This window comes from Vanacampus margaritifer, chromosome 11, assembly GCF_051991255.1.
Source record: "Vanacampus margaritifer isolate UIUO_Vmar chromosome 11, RoL_Vmar_1.0, whole genome shotgun sequence".
NCBI classification, from domain to species: Eukaryota; Metazoa; Chordata; class Actinopteri; order Syngnathiformes; family Syngnathidae; genus Vanacampus; species Vanacampus margaritifer.
The window spans coordinates 1899504-1916533 of record NC_135442.1 but is presented as its reverse complement, the minus strand read 5'-3'; the positions used below and the strand labels follow the sequence as shown (position 1 = coordinate 1916533).

Genomic DNA, 17030 nt, shown 5'->3' with positions numbered 1-17030 from the left:
TCTCCCGCAGGCCACTTTGGATTTCATATAATGTCGCAGCACAATCAGCCAAGTCATTAACCGGAATAAAGACGGCCAAATATACTTTGTCCTCACGTAAATGTGACATTTTTTTAGTTACAACGGAAATAGTTGATGCTTAGCAAATTCCAGGTCGTAAACCATCCAAACAAATGACTTTTGCAAAGGAATTTAAGATGGCGTTGACGTCCCTGAAAAGTTACATAGTAAAATTGCATCTGATCTCGATCATAAAAGTCGAGCTTTGTGAAACCAAAGAGGCAGGAAATACCTTAAAAGAAATACTCTTTAGTCCGCGTTGCGTTTCCGCATTTAGAAATCCTCGTCGGTCGCCTTCACTTGTGAAGGTGTCAGAAAAGTCAAAGGAGGACCTTTTGACATTCTTCACATTCAGCCTCGAATCACATGCTGTTTAGCGCAAAAAAAAAAAAAAAAACTAATTACATTTGGAATCCAATTATGGGAGTGGTAATGAAATTTCCAAATGGGGAAACTTGTAATCTGCTCATTGAGGTATTTAATTACGAGTGGGTCTGTGCATTGGAGATACGTTGCACCTTTTTCAATAGGTGTGATGTTTCTTGTAGGTAAATTACACTTGCGCAGTTTTTCACTTTTCTTTTTATGTGGTCATGTTTGCAAAAGATATATATATATATATATATATATATCCCCTAATATATATATATATATATTAGGGGTGTGAATTGCCTAGTACCTGGCGATTCAATTTGTATCACGATTCATAGGTCACGATTCGATTCGGTAACGATTAATCCGGATACGAATCTATAAATTGATTATTGCGATTTTTTTTTCTTCTCAAATTTAGAAATGTCTAATCAGTAAACTTGTACATGTAAGATTTATATGAAAATGTATTCATCTGAAAATTCAGGCTTGTAACTGAGCCAAACAGGTTGCAGTCTGTTTCATGTTTGAACAGCACTGAAATCAAATATTAAGGCTTAACGTTCCATTAATATAACAATTCTTCCATGCTTAATTAATGTGTGAATCCTAACCCTAAGTAAGACGCTTTGTTGAATATTCCCATAAAAAATTGATGTTTAAAAATCGATTCGGCCGCATAGCGAATCGATTCGAGAATTGCGCGCTGTAATATCGCAATATATTGCCGAATCGATTTTTTCTAACACCCCTAATGTATATATATATATATGCAAAAATGTATTGAAAATAAATGTTGATGTCTTTTAAACTTAAGAGCGGGCCCATTTGACCTCAACCGTGCATACAACAGGAAAGTAAAGCACGACCTCATCATCCTTTTGAGCCTCTTTGCCAAAGCCGCATTCAGTTCCAGTTTTTAATTACCGTCCTCTTCCCCAATGGCGAGCCAAATCACGGCGCGAGCCGAATGAAGTGGGCCTAACCTATTAGTGGGCCGTGCTGCTGGAGCAAACGCCATTAGCAGCCGCTTCGTTGCAACAGGAGGCCTGGAGGTCCGCGTGATCGCTCGCTCACAGATGAGAAGATTTAAGAAGCATTTCAGCTCCTGAGCCAAACCATACAATCATTACCTTAAAGGAGGCCGAGGAAAATGATGTAGCCGCCGTGTCCTCGGGGGCCACAATTGAATTGCTCCGGCTGAGACGTTGCCGGAAATTTAAATCAAGCTGACAAAACGGCTAACGTGTTAGTTTGCTTACGGGCAGGAATGATTGGGAAGCTTTTGTTTATTACCGCGTAATGATGCAATCCAGATCCAGCTGCGCATTTTCCAATTGCTAACAAACATGCTAATAGGCCCACCTCTCTTCCAGTTGATATCATTATATCATTCAGTCCAGTAAAAAAGCACAAATTATAGTAATAAATGGATTTAAACCACACGTTTACAAACGTAAGCATCTTAATCTGAGCGTGTTTTAAGCGTTAAAAGTCGAACGAACGCCAGCACTTGTTGACCATAAACAAACATTTCATTCACAAAAGAAGACTGAGCTGGATGTTGAGGTGAGGGTCTGTGCGGGAATGGAAAATACATTCCAGCTTGAAGAAGTCAATATTTTTTAAGTATATGGATGGACGGGAAAAGCCGCTAAAGAAAATGATGACGAAGCAAATGCGTTTATCAGCGTCAAACTGCATTCTTCTTTTTCCTATTGAATCAAAATGGAGAGAAAAACAAAATAACATAATAGTCTAGCTTTGCCTCTTGTTATTCTAAGGAAAATGTGTAAATATTACTGTGGTTATGTTGCTGGTAACCGTCTTGATGGCGGAACCCGAGTAGTGAACACAAACAACATATTTCGCAAGTCGCTGTATTTGCAATTTTTTCAAACTTGATGTCCAACATGTCCTCCTTTAGCCACAATTTTTGTACAAAAAAAAACATACAACATTTCCCAAAATGAGGTCAAATATTCTTTCAAACCTTGATTGTAGCCTAAATCGTTTTTGCGATTCTTCAGAATGTGATATCAATCTATCGATTGATGGCCGATTAGCAAGGATCTTTTGTCGCCGCGTCTTCCGGACGATTGGTTCTCGATCGATCAATCTGCCGTAACGACGGGCGCGTGCTTGCTCCTAGCATGCGCACTTTGAGCGCTTGTAGCATGTAAGCTAACCTAAAAGCTAACCTAAAAACCTTTAAGGTTCCCCATTTAACCACCTGACCTGTAGCAGTTAGCAATTAGCAGTTAGCACGAAGCCACTCTTTCTTGTTGAAAAATCCAAAAGCTAAATGATCATCGTCACCATCTAGCGACCAGAGGCCAAAGTTGGAATCGAACCCGGTGCATGTCAGGTGAGACATGGACAGAAAGTGAAGGCACCAAACAGTCTGTTGCCAGATTTAGTTTGTGGCGTCGTCGGTTGTGATGTGCAAAACAAACAAAAGGCAAACGTGTCACATTTTGAATGCGGGCGTCTCCTTTCAGCGTTTACACTCACTAAATCGCTCGTGTAAAAATAAATGTATCACACATTTGCTCACGCATCCTAAGCCAATTAGCGCCTTTGCGATCAACATGTGAGGTAAGCATGAAAGCATCGAGTGAGGAAATGATTTGGGAGGGGGCCGTCCGTCTCCCCGGAAGGGTCTCGCAGTCAACTTCAATTCTCAGCCAAGTTGTTCAGAAGCCATGACATGAGTCAGGTGTGCTTTTTTTTTTCCCTCCCCTTTCTTGCCTTTAATCATTTATTCAGCTTGGCTTTTCTGATCTGATGCGGTGATATTTATAGGTCCCGAACCAGCATCTCTGGATTGGATTCAAAGCTATGACTTCCCTGAGAAATCAAATCCGGGAGAAGCTATTTCAGCGATGACATCAAAAAAAAAAAAGGCAGACATTTGCAGGCTCCTGAAATGATTTTCCTGTTTACATCGTGACTTTCACATGCAGCATTGTCAAGCATTGAGTTGCGACGCAGCCATCTTGGGAAGTGCGGATTGACAAACATCACCAAAAAAGGCTGCTGCATAAAAGTAACCGTTAAAGTAACTGTGGGAAGAAGAAAAAACACCGCTCAGTGGGTGAGAGGGGGAGGGCGGGGGGGGGCAGCCCATTAATTGACTGAGCTTCCAGAAATGTCAGAGGAAGGACTCGCTGGCCTAACCTTTGGACAAGAAAAAGGCCAGCGACGTGTCATTTCTACTGAATGCAGCAATTACTTGAAAACATTTTGGAATCGCGTGTTTAATGATTGCTTTAATTGGGGACGTGCATTCGTCGACGCCACGTAAAGTGAGTGTGCGCATTTACTTTACTTTACTTTGTGCGCTCTACACACATCAAACCTTTTCTTCAAAAAACTCAACAGATGTTAAAAATACAGATTTTCAAACGTAAACGGGGGAAACGCTTCAAGTCAAAGTCAAGTCTTCGGGCCGACTACTGGTTTGACGTCGTACCGTGGTTTCAAAAAGTCCGTTTCAATACCTGCCATTGCTGACTGCCATCGGTAACGGTGAGGGGACTTCCAAGCAGGGCAAAATAGGATTGGCGGCTTGCAGGAGTGCAGTTTGACCTTAATGGTCTCCATTTCGCTTGCTCTCCTCCTCCTCAGTGAGCAGAGAGGGGAGGGGTGGGAAGTTACGAGATGAATCTGTGCACACGGGGATATCATCTTTCTCTTTTGAATAATGTGGATTGTCCTTTTAAAAAAAAAAAAAAAAAGTGCCAGCGGGTACTAGTTAGGACAACATGAGTAGCTCATGAGTCTGTTCTAAAAATAGCCCACCAGTAATAGGACACTGTGACTTACTAAGAAGAATTAAAACCGAAGAAAAAAAAAGTTTTTATTCATTTAAACGTAACACGGTACACATTTCTTCTGTACCAAATATTCTATATTTTATTGAACGACAAAGTAGATTGTGTTGAATGGGAAAAGACAATCTTATTATTTACCCAAATATTTCAAAAAAGGTCATTTCAGAGCTGCCATTTTAATACCGTGCTACGTTAATATTTTTACGGCGATGTTTTTGATCCTGATTATCATCCCGCCAGAAGGTAAGATCAGCCCAAGCCTCGTCAAATATTTGGTACGTTTTAGCCAAGCAAGTCCTAAAAATGGCCACGACGGCTTTTTCTTGTTCTTTTCTCAACATACTTTTCACAGGACATCCTGCGGGAAACTCGCAAATGTCGCGTCCTATCGGAACCAATCGTATGGCTGTTTGATTAATGTTCAAGTTGTGTTTATTTATTGATTCTTTGCCTCCATGCTTGCCCGATACGACGTGGCCGTGTCTGCCCCGCTTTGGAACCAGAGACACGATGTAATGATGACAAAGAAAAAGGATGAACGAATGAGTGAAGAGTGCGGAGGTTGTGTTATCCGATGTACGCAGGCGGCGCACAGCAAACAGATCGGATTCATTTGTTTGCTCGACTGCCTCGTTTTACAACAACGCAACAATCATTTATTAAATGAACGGCCTCCTTTTTTTTTGGGGGGCCGTTTCATCAGAGAACAGCCACGGCAGAGAAGGCCGAGCAAAGACGTTACGAATAAGCAAAGGAAGAAATTTCAATGTGAAGAGTAAATAGAGAGAAAAATAGCTGACGATTGTTTCATTTAGTCAAAAAGATGGAAAAACTCGATTGCAGTCGACTTAAAGTCATGGTATCATGCCAATGATAATCGTTTGCTCTTCCGGGACGTTGATGAACGAGGAACATCTGCACCTCACCCATTCGTCTTCCTCCCCAACATTCAGTGACGGACGGCCCGACCCCGTGCACAACTCGTCAAATAACGGCCATGTTGAAGCACCCCAAATCAATTACCAGGACATGCTAATTGCCTTTCGTAAGGACAAGCAGAAAAGGGGAACTTTCATGCTTTGAAAGGACCATTTGGTTAAGGACGGCGTTTCAGCCGTGACGCCAAATTACTGCTGTACATTTCCAGAGATTCTCTGGCGGGCTTATATCCACCCCCCCCCCCACCCCCAAAAGGAATTGCAAACACAAAAGAGTTCAAACGCAAAAGTGAGCCACAAAAGCTGAATCAAGGAAACTGGACTGTTCTTTTGTGTTGAATAGATTTCACATGTCAGCCAAAAGGCTTCTTCAGCTCGAAAATTGCGGCGTGAATTGTTTATACCTCAGTGGGTGTCTTCCTTGGGGCTGATCAACAATCGGGTGCTGCGGTTTAGTCAATTGACCGTCCTGCATACCAATCGGATGTTGACTCCATTTGGGGCAAAACGGCTCAAGTTGGGGCCGCTGGTCCCGTTGAATGAGGTGGTCGTTGGGAGAGAGACGTCCGGACATTGTTACAGGCAGAAGATCGTGAGGCCTCAAACCTCGGCCTTTTAGACCGATTATCGGTGCCGATATTCAGCATTATGACGGATATCAGCATCGGCCATTTTGAAGAATCTTACGGCCGATAACAGATCCATTTTTAAAAAAATGTTCAAAAAAAAAAAAAGTCTGAACTAATAATTACAATTTTCAGATATGCTTCTGAAGCGGTTAGAAAAAACCCTCTTCAAGCTTCTGTTTTAGTTTGAAATTAAAACAAAAGATCAGTCAAATTGGAATACTACCTTAAACATTGTTCAATAAACATGTTTAAAATAAATAATAGATAAGAGCTAGAGTTTGTATTTTTTTTTTTCATGCTAATATTTTCATCTTTAGTGAAAAATAAATATCAGCTTTAAATATCGGTTATCGGCATCCTTGACTACTAATAATCGGCATCGGCCCTGAAATCAACCACATGAGCGTTCCTCCCTACCAGAATTTGGACGAAGTTGCCCTTGAAAGAATGTTGCTTCTTCAAAGACAGAATACTGACTTGGCTCTGCCCGTAAGAGACACCCAGAATGTTTGTGATCTTGTATTCCGTCTTCAGGCCTTCCTCCGTCCGCCGATTCCTCCGCATTCCCTTCCTACCTTTCTTGCTTATTCTGGCGTCACCCGGCACGCGATTGTTGTCGCTGCCCCCCGATGACCGCCCTGGCATTTCTGGTGATATTTTATTATGACATGCATCCACTTGGAGCAATAATGCATGACATTTTTCTCATCGCTCATTTTTGTTGCTTGATGCCGCACACTAATCGATTCATCCTATAGCTGATCCATCAAGGGCTTGACATTTACAAATACAAGTCTACACAATGCCGCGCTGTAAAAGTGGTGGACAGAAGGTTTATGGAAAAACAACAATGCACTAAATAAATGTCAGGAGGGAGAGAACGAGCCCAGTGGAGGGCGCACATAGCCCAGACTTTCTGTACTTGAGATATGAGTGGCCTGCTTTACCAGGATGTTTTGCTTTGACTTGTGAGCATTCATTTGGCTTAAGTGAAGCGTATTGTGGCTCTGAACACAAGTCAATGGATAGCGAATGCAAACGCAATGTATGGAAGGTAGTTTTGATTTGTTTTGTGTGCGATTTTGTTTTGCTTTTTAATTCGCTAACTTCAGGCTAATCAGCACCAATCAATGAAACAACAGCAGTGTGGGAGCACTTTGCCTCCGAGGAATAATGCAAGCAAGCGGAAGCTTCGAATTGATACGCCGATTGCCACGGAGGTGCCGGAGGTCCGCTTCACATGAACTCACACTTCCTTTTTGATTGCTCGCTGCCACTAAATGACAGACGTCGTAAATGTTACCATTTGAGGTCCTGTGGATATAAAGACAGAACGGTCGCCATTGTTGCGCAATGGCCTTGTTTGGAATATATTAAGATGTGGTGAAACACTTGAGCGTTGGATGTGTGTGTGTGTGTGTGTAAAATGCGTATTTGCACATTGAAGCGCAAAAGCCATATGCGACGGAATGCCTGCTGTCACACTTGTCGCTTGTTGTGGGCGGATGGATGACTCACTGCTACTTCACACAACGGCGCACACTTTGTTGTTTTTCATATGCTGGCTATCGTTAGAATAAGCATTTATACGAAGCAACAAAGAATTTCTACGGCCAATCAAACAGAAGGTGAAACTCTGGAATGCATGCCCGACTCCAATCAGACGAAGCGACATGCTTCAAGCCTGCGGAGCATGTTGGACGAAGTTCCGAAATGGATTTATTTATGGAGCACTTTAAATCAACCCTTGCTGCATATAAAGCGCTGTAACTGGAGTACGCATTTGTCATACGGTAAAAAGAGTTCAAAACAATAAATGAATAACAGGAAAATAGAGAGAGAGAGAGAAAAGCAAGGGCCCCAAAACGGAACCCTGAGGAACACCGTACGACAGTGGGGCAGAGCGACACTCGGGGCAACAAACGCTAACACAAAAAGTTCTGTCACAAATGCAAAGAAAAAAGCAAGGGCCCCAAAACTGAACCTTGTGGAACACCCCAGGAAAATGGGGCTGAGCGGGACTCGGAGTAACGAAGGCTAACACAAAAAAGGTTCTGTTTGCCACGTAAGATCTAAACCACTCTCGCGCTTCCGTTTTGTTGTTCCGTTAGCAACGTTACTGTGACGCCGCATGTGCACGCTCAGCGACATTTTTATTAGCACGGGTTGTGCTACAAAATGGCGCACGATGCTCTCACGGCGAGGCAAACAGCGCCATCATTCAAGACCAACCAGTCGGTCATGTTGGAGTTCTTAAAACATTTGCAAATGAAGCGGCTTCCTGCCACTGTCAGATTCAGAGAAATGAATCCGTTGCTAACAAGCTAATTTGATGCTCGTAATGTCTTATTTACTGGACTGACAAAATCAAGCCTTGCCGGACTACAAGTTCATTTGAAAGGCAGTTGCACACATTGTCACTGGCAAACCAAAAACAAAAAAACAAAAATATTGCACCGGTTGATTGATTGATTTTAAAATCATGTTCTGGCTTTTTTGGTGGCGGGCCGAACATTTGGGATGTGAATAGCACAAGTCCTCCAACACGATGCGACCATATTTGGTCATTTTGCCATGCATGGAAATGTCCAACTCGAGCGGAAGCCATGACAGTTTCCTTCTGCACATGACGTCAATTCCAAAAACACTTTTGGGAATTCATCGTCATTCTGGGATGGGATCGTAACGGTTGAGGCTCCAGAAAGAAAAAGGAAAAGAAAAAAAAAGGAAGAGGCTCGGGGAGGTTGTGGGATGTTTGACGATACAAAACATGTAGTCAACACTAAAACAATTACGGGCCTGTGAGCTCAGTCAGATAGACGACCCGGGTTTGAGTCCCAGTAACTCCCGTTATGGTTCAGTTGACTATTTATTTTTGCTATCTACATGGCCGACAGGGGGCGCTAAACTACAACACATAACAATTTCAAAATGACCTAAAATGAGGTCGTATTTTGTCGGAGGACTGTTTCGAATACCACCGCTATTAACATAAACAATTTGGCAAAATAATTTACAGAAACGCAATCTCACAATGAGTTGCAGAGAAAGATTTTCATTTCTCACGTTTGAATTAAGAGCATTTTTACTAACGCAAGAAACATGCTTAAGTCTTTCTCTTCCTCCTTAAAACTCCAAAGCTCGTCACTGCGACAGCATTTGCAGCACTCTTTAAACGCTCGTATTTCACGATCAGCCACTTAGTAAATATTTCAGGCTTCCTTTTACTTTGCGATGTTTGACTGATCGCTGCTCAAAATTTTTTTCCCCTCAACTGCATGATCTACTGAATTTTTCAACACGCGAGGATCATTCTTCCGTGTTTTTTCGCGGCAAAAGTGGGATGGCTTGACTGTAAGTGCCGCCTTGCAAGCTGACTTTCGCCGGCACCGCAGGCGATCACCCTCGGGGTAAATCTATTAGTTCCCACGTGTGGGTAGGAAGGGGGGTGGGGGGGGGCACTTCATTCCTTCCAGCATCCGTTCAGCTGGAAGCACTTTTTCTACGTTTCATTGACTTGTGCAGCAAAAGGGTTGAACAATATTTTTTTTTTTTGGGGGGGGTGGACGACTCGTGAAGCTACAAGCTCTGGTTAAGGAGATACATGCCTATGCAACGATTCAACATTTTGAACACTTTGAACATGTGATTGCCATTACATGCTCATTGTAGGCTTTCTTATTGGAAAATCTGTGGGAAAACATGCTTGATAATCGATAAATGTGAAATTGTTTCCAGCCATTTTGCTTAGCTTAGAATCATCCACATGCTTTGATTTCGGTGTAACTACAGTCAGTAGTAAATCGTTTAGAAATGATACACAATTGTATAAAATATAAGAGTCGAATTATTATTCTATTGAAATATTATTATTATTATTACGAAAATAATGCTGCCGTGTACAGTAGTTGAAAGTGAAGCAGCCTCTGTAGTGTGTCGCATTGAACTGATCAGAAGGCAAGAAGTGGCTTTTATTTTCAAAATTCTTTTTTTTTTCCTCTCGTGATATTGTGTACTTTTTGATCATTAGGTTTTGTTCAATCATTATACAAAATTAAAAACTAGCATGTGCTATTTCGTCCTTTCTCACATGGAACTCGTTGAGGATCAAATTCCTTACATTTTGAAACGATACGACTAAACTAAACCCTCTTGTGAGCGGATATCATATTGTCTTCAGGCTCAGTAACATTAGATAAGGAACTTGGCGGATTTTTTTTTTGGGGGGGGGGGGCATGAGTGCAGGACTTTGAAGTTACACAACAGACGAAAAACAAGCACTTTGAAAGTACAGCAGCTCCTCAAGCGGGGCAAAAACTCCTCCGCACATGAGGCAGGAATCTTATGAGTGCTTCCACAAGTGCCTCTGAGTGATTACTCAAGTACTCAAAGTTTGCTGATTAAACGGCCGTGTATTATACGCAGAGGAGGGCAGTGCGTTTCGGACCCGTGACCTCATCTACCTCTCCGCAGCACCATCCTGCCATAAAATACTGTCGAACAATTCGACATAGCCTCAAAGTCCAGTTTCTCTTGAAAATGAATTTGGAATCAGATCCAAGACTGTGTTTCCATATAAATCCAACTTTAGTCCACATTTGAACTCATTCACTGCCATTGACGGTGATAGATATTATAACATTTTTAATTTTTCATTTCATATATTAACCATTGTTACACATTATTAACATTTTAATTCCTTATATTAACCTTGTCGAGATGTTGTGTCCTGTGCAGAGCAGATGGTGTTGATTTCGGTATAATCTGACCTTAAGCTGGGACATACTATTTAGTCTAAAAAAGTTCCTTCTCAGCGTTTTGTGCGAAAACACATTTGGTCCTTGAGAACAGAATCTGTTTCGAACACGCACTCCTGACTCTGTTTTCGCCATCGCTCATGGAAAAGTACCCAGAGAGTATGTTTTGTCTACAAATGAAAGAGAGGCGGTCGGTTTTAACTATAAGAAGCCATTTTACACGCGGAAGACACACATTTCGACGCTCTGAATCCCACCTGTTTAAGTGATGAATTAGAGGCTGTTTGAGTGTCCAGAGATCTCTGTTAGATTAAAAATCATTTTTGCAAAGGTGTTTTTTCTTACATTAAATCTGTCTTCAAATTTTGGAACACGCAAAGAGGAAATTTATTTTCATTCCTCAACAACGGCTATAGACGTCATAAATTCATTTGAATTATTTCTATTAGCTTAACATTTTTTTCCACTTTTTTTCCACCAACAAGAGTATGAAAACCTAGAAAAAAAAATTCGGGTACATTTAGAACAGATATAAAATTTGTGATTAATCGTAAGTTAACTAGTGAAGTCATGTGATTAATTACGATTAAAAAATGTAATCAGCTGACACCCCTAATTTTTAATAATCATTTTTTTATATATGTAAATCAATAAAATTATTGTAATATTTTTTTTAATTATTTATTTTATTTATTTAAAGAAAAGGTTATTAAAAATTAGGGGCATCAGGCGATTACCATTTTTAATCGTAATTAATCGCATGACTTTACTACTATTAACTCACGATTAATCACAAATTTTATATCTGTTCTAATACAAAAAAAAATCGAGGTTTTCATACTCTTGCTAACAAAAGTGGGAAAAATGTTAATAGAAATAGTTCAAATGATTTTTTGTTGTCTATAGCCGTCAATGGCAGTAAATGAGTTAAGTTCAACCTGGTCCAGCTTCCAAATCCTTTTGCGACGCCGCAGTCAGGCCACATTCTTCAGACTCTTTTTCAGAAATGACAACTCACAAGACTGACGTGCTTGTGTAATTTCCCACTTGACGGCGAGGACAGCATCTCCAGAGGCCAACTACGACACACAAGCAATTAAAAAGTCAGCAGCTCCATAACGTGCCCGCTTTCAAAAGTTCTCCATTACACCACATCGGACTCGTGTCGGAGCGAGAACTATTTGCAACACTTACTTGATATGTTGTAGCGTGTTGTGCTGGCTTATATCTCATTATTTCCCAGCCATTAAATACAGTCAAATAGAACAATCTTGTTTGTTGACTAAACGCGATTTGTTGGCTACACGGAGCCAGTAAATTGTAAAACTCCTTTTGAAGCAGACAATAGAAGAAAATAGTTCTCCGCCCGGCTGGCCTTGATCTTCCCAGCACAGAAATGCTTTCATTGTAAATAAATGCTGCACATGAACACACAAATAGTTCACGATAATAGAATGAAATTTGAGAATCCAGAATGCTCTGTACCCTTTTTAGGTAAACATCGTTTGATCTTTTCGAAACTGTTCGGCGTCGTCTTGATCTCATGATGTCAAAGTGTTAAGAGCACGATGACGAGGATTGCTTTCATCTCAATTCGAATTGAACCAGGATTTTACTTTTTAAGGTGGATTATTGGGGGGGATATTATACACAGGATTTTACGGTATGACTAGTATAGCAATTGGTGTCAAGGAAGTACATTTGTGAGTGGGCGTTATTGACAGTTTTCACCAAACTGTGGATTTTATTTTTAAAAATGAAATCATCGGTATTATAAAGGGAGTCCTTAAGTTACGGATGAGTTCTGTTCCTACGCTGATGATGTAACCCGAATTTCTACCTAAGTCGGCGTTCACCGTTACAGTCGATACAGGGAGTCCTCAAGTTACGGCGGAGTTGCGTTCCTACGCTGTCGATGTCAACCGAATTTCAACATAAGTCTAGCAGAGTTCACCGTTGAAGTCGATATTTACATTAAAATACTTTGTACAGTCATTTTAAACAACATATTTGCGCTACCCGCAAGAGCCGGAACCGATATTTTGTGTTTCCGCACAGACGGACGAGGGAGACGGGAGAGGCACGGGCGTCATAAAGTGGAAACGTCTGAGGTTGCGTACGTCTCGAGGGCTCCCTCGATTGTTTATTGTAATTGTTAACAAATAGTTTGTAATATATTTAAGATCAAACTCAAATTCGGCACGATTACTGTGTAAACATTTTTAGTGGGGTGTCAATTACTTGCAATTTTTGCTGCGTGGAATTAACAGTATCACACTATTATAATATTTTTCAATATTACGGGACAAGCTTGGAAGTCGCCGTGCGGGAGGCTAACGGCTTGCTCTCAAACACTTGCCCATCAATTATTGACCAAACTAATCAGGCAGCAGGTCACATATGCCAACATATGTTCAAACTCGGGCACGCGCGCCAACGTTTTGTCTTCGACGCATGCTGCCAATCAACACATGGTACTCATGCACACACATGTTCTACGTGCACTCTAACCTTTCAACTTTTGGCCATTAGTGATAAATGCCAGGAAATGGTTCCCGTGACACAGGACAGACGTTTATATATTTTTTTATTTTTTTATTTTTTTTTGATGATGATTTATGAATGCATTAGTGAAATGATGAGGTAGAAAATCAATGGTGAGATACGTGATAGGGGCTTGAGTGTTACGCCAGAATGTTCTCTCAGGAGACGGTGTACATTTCAGCAAGTCCGAAATGTAATTAGCCTTTTGCCTGGGGTCAGGCTAGGTTGGGGTCCAGCCCCGCCCACACTTTGCACGCTTCGTCATGTCAATCATGCAAAAAAGTCACAAACTGGAAGAACGGATGGCAAACTTACAGTTGGGCAGAAAAGTCAACATTTTCTTGTTGTTCGCACTTTTTGAAATATTCCGACGTCGCGCGTCAAGCGCTAACGTCCGGATGGCGCAGCAGACCGACGGGAACGTCTTCTTGTAAAGTTTGCAAAAACATACAAATGACAAGTCACCGGTCCACTTGGGACACACATTCCGATTCATTTCTACTTCCAGGATTGTGTTACTAGGAAAGAAAAACAACGTGTGCTGAATGAAAACAAGATGTTATATCCGTACGCGGGTTCAAGCGCGGGTGCGACAAACGTGGGAGATTGCAACCGCGACGTACCCCAAAGTCTGCCGTCAAACAAATCAAAAGGGAGCTGAAAAATATCAATCTGTCTTGACAAGACTTCTACCTGCTAAATATATTCACTAAGCAAAGCCCGCAAGCGTTTCTTGAAAAGGAGAAATGACGGCAATTTCGTTCACAAATGCTTTTTTGATGCGGACTTATTGACTTTTTTACTTACATCAGTTTCTTGAGATATTTTCATTTTTGTTTTTAATTTTGACCTCTAAAAGCTTGTCCAAGATGGATTGGATCATGTGTTGTGATTTATAAATAGTACGTTCCAGAAAAAAAAATTCTGCCTGTTGCCGAACCAAACGTTTCACGAACGTAACTCACCGAGCGCCGAAGGTTTGCAAGCGTTTGTGAACCTAGTGAAGGTTGTTTTTACATCAGGGTTCGTTCAAGGTTGGAAAAGGTCACAAAATCGTTTGCAAACAGTTTTCTGTTGTTGCCAAGAAAATTTTGAACATGTTCAAAGAGTTTTGCCACAAACATGTTCCAAATTTCTTGCCGACTTTTGTATTTCACAAAACGGCCAGTCCGTTTCCAGGCCGGTCTGACCTGTCACAAATCGTAACATTCCCAACAAAACCACATAAACAACACGAAGCTTATTTCCGGTGAAAATAACGCCGCTTGCCTGTCTTTGCCTTTTCACCGTTTTGTTTTATTGATCTTGCCACGACTGGACTTTGGCCGTTTGTCTACAACCGCGAGCAGCTTTGCTTCAACAATGAGAACAAGGAACAGAAATGTTGTCAATCGTTAACCAAAACAAAAAAACAAACGAGGATAAAAGCCGCACTAATTAGCATTTTGTCTTGTGTGAATGACTTTAGTATTTATGAAGGTATCGAGTTGCGTCTGCCGGGAAGCAGCGCGGCTGTTCATGCGCTCACTTCATCTGTGTCAAGCGCATACAAACTTTTTAGCCGCTTCACAAACTAAGCAGCAGCTGCACTTGCGCGAGGGTTCGGGTCAGGTCTAGTGGAGATAATGATCACATTTAGATTGCAAGGTATGCGTTGGCAAAGCGGACCTGTGTAGGAGCCGGGTCACGCAAAGTTGCCATTGTTTGTGTTTTTGGACTCGCTATTATTTGGCTGTGGCTATTCTGACCTCAAGTCAAGAAAACAAAAATCATGTTAAGAATGCTGTTGATGAATACACCATGACTCATCCATCTGTTTTCTCCAAGTTTTTGTTTGTGTTCAGGGATTCTGGTCACTCTGTCGGAAAATTAAGCAAGTTTGCTTGTGTTGAAGAATTAAACGACCCAAAAACGATTGTCTATATAACATGGGTTTAAGGATTGTGTCCATGCGAGATGCATGTGTTGATGCTTTATGATCCTTTCTGTTTTAGGTGTTTTGTCTCCATCTTGTAGCATCTATATGCAATTACAAACCCCATCCAGAGGGTGGCGTCAATTATTTGTGGATTTACACTGTCAATTAAACTCCTTCACTCTCAGCCATTTTCACTGAAGCAACCCCCTTCGCTCCCGGCTGTTTTACTTGGCCCAAAGAATACTGTGTTATTATAAAAACATGGACGCTACTAAAAGAAAGATTAGAGTCTCTTCATTCATCAGGGAAAAAAAAGTATATTTGTATGTGTTTCCGTTTTGCATTTTCATCATCATTCACAAACCTGCTTAAAACTGTGGGGAAAAGAGCTTTTTGCAACATGGCCCTGGTTGATCTCTTATACTCTGCTGTCACATGCTGGACATTTATTGTAATAACTATTAGTACTTTAAGCGACCTCTTCAGGTCAGAGGCTAAATCAAAGCCTTCTGTATACCCTAGCATAACAACCCCCCCACCCCCTCCATAAAAACTGTATAAATACATTTTTGGGACCATGGCAATATTTATAATAGAAGGTTTTTATACGGGGAGCAAATGACTTAAGAAATAAGAAAAACAATTGATTGATCATATTTTGTCATTGTTGTTCGTATTACGCCACAAAGAACAAAATAATTTTGAGCCTTGTGTCCCTATTTCGTTTTAATAGCCTACCTGGTTTACTGCCCTATGGGAGTCATTTTGTACTAAGAACACTTTTTCAAACCTGACCCAAAATGGCCTTCAATGGAGCAAATACAAGACTCGGTAAAATAATAGGTACGAGTTATGTTAAACACACACAACAAGGAAAAGCATTGTGCATAAACGTGTGTGTGTGTGTGACACTTGTCTGCCGCGGATGGAACGCTACGACCCCCCCCCCCCCCCCCCCCCTGTTGCTGCCATAAATGACGACGGGCCGTTTTTGTGAAATCACCTGTGAGAAGCCAACATGAGTCAAAAGGCTCATTTGTTGACGGCCCACTTGCACTTTTCTTAGTTGGCATCATGAGGTTAAGTGTCTTTTAGCTGTGACGGGCCTGAACACACAAGCCCTTTGTGTCTTTTATGTAAGGGCTTGCACATGCGCATGGCGGATCATTTCCTCAGTTAGAAAATAAAATAAATAATTGCTCGCAGATGGATTTTGGACTCAACCTATTTTTTATTTGTGCTGTCAGCTTTTTAGGGCTTTGCTGGTCAAAAGCACGTTATTAGCCACATCCTGTCCTTCGTGACAGCAGTCGATTCTGTCCTCCCCGCCCAAAAAACACGGCCGCTACTATTTTTCAATCGAATCACGAATGGCACACGTGTTGTTTCAAAGTAAGCCAATTATGCGAGGCCACGCTGGATGAATGGATTTCAACAGCCATTTTTTTGTGGGTTATTTTTCCAAAAAATGCCCCTCGGCCGCTTATAATGGCAGTCGGCGCGTTTTGTTTCTTAGTGGTCATCCCTTGACATAAACAGCTGCCACCCATCAAGGCCTGATGAAGGGATCCTTCAAGCTCAAACTGCGATTGGCACAAAGACAACATCGAATGGGAGGGATCTAAAAAAAAAAAAAGTTTTTTTTTTTTTAAAATCATGCTTTAAAAAAAAAACATTTTTTTTTAAAATCACGCTTTAGAAAAAAAAAAGATTTTTTTTTTAAATCACGCTTTTATTGTCTTGTTTTTTGTTAAATCAGAAACAACAAAATAGAAGGGGGTGCAACAAAAATCAGTTTCAATTGGAAAATCATCTTTTGATTTAGTGCATCGAATTGAACCATATCGAGATGCATATCTTTGTCTGTCTAATTGTAGAGCGATATCGGAGAAGGAAATTGCACATTTACAATACGGACAACTTGTGTAAAATGCAACGAAAAAGTCACCGTATCGCCCTCTCCAACTGAGCTGTAC

At 41.1% G+C, this 17030-nt stretch overlaps 1 long non-coding RNA gene across 2 annotated transcripts in view; it reads right to left on the bottom strand.

The window, feature by feature from the left end:
* Positions 1-11470: 11470 nt before the first annotated feature.
* The window catches only part of LOC144060178 (uncharacterized), a 95485-nt gene continuing 89925 nt past the window's right edge, over positions 11471-17030 (bottom strand). For both annotated transcript variants that reach the window (XR_013295863.1, XR_013295865.1), the window contains one exon: positions 11471-11671. This is a non-coding gene — a long non-coding RNA (uncharacterized LOC144060178). The remainder of the gene's footprint in view (positions 11672-17030) is intronic.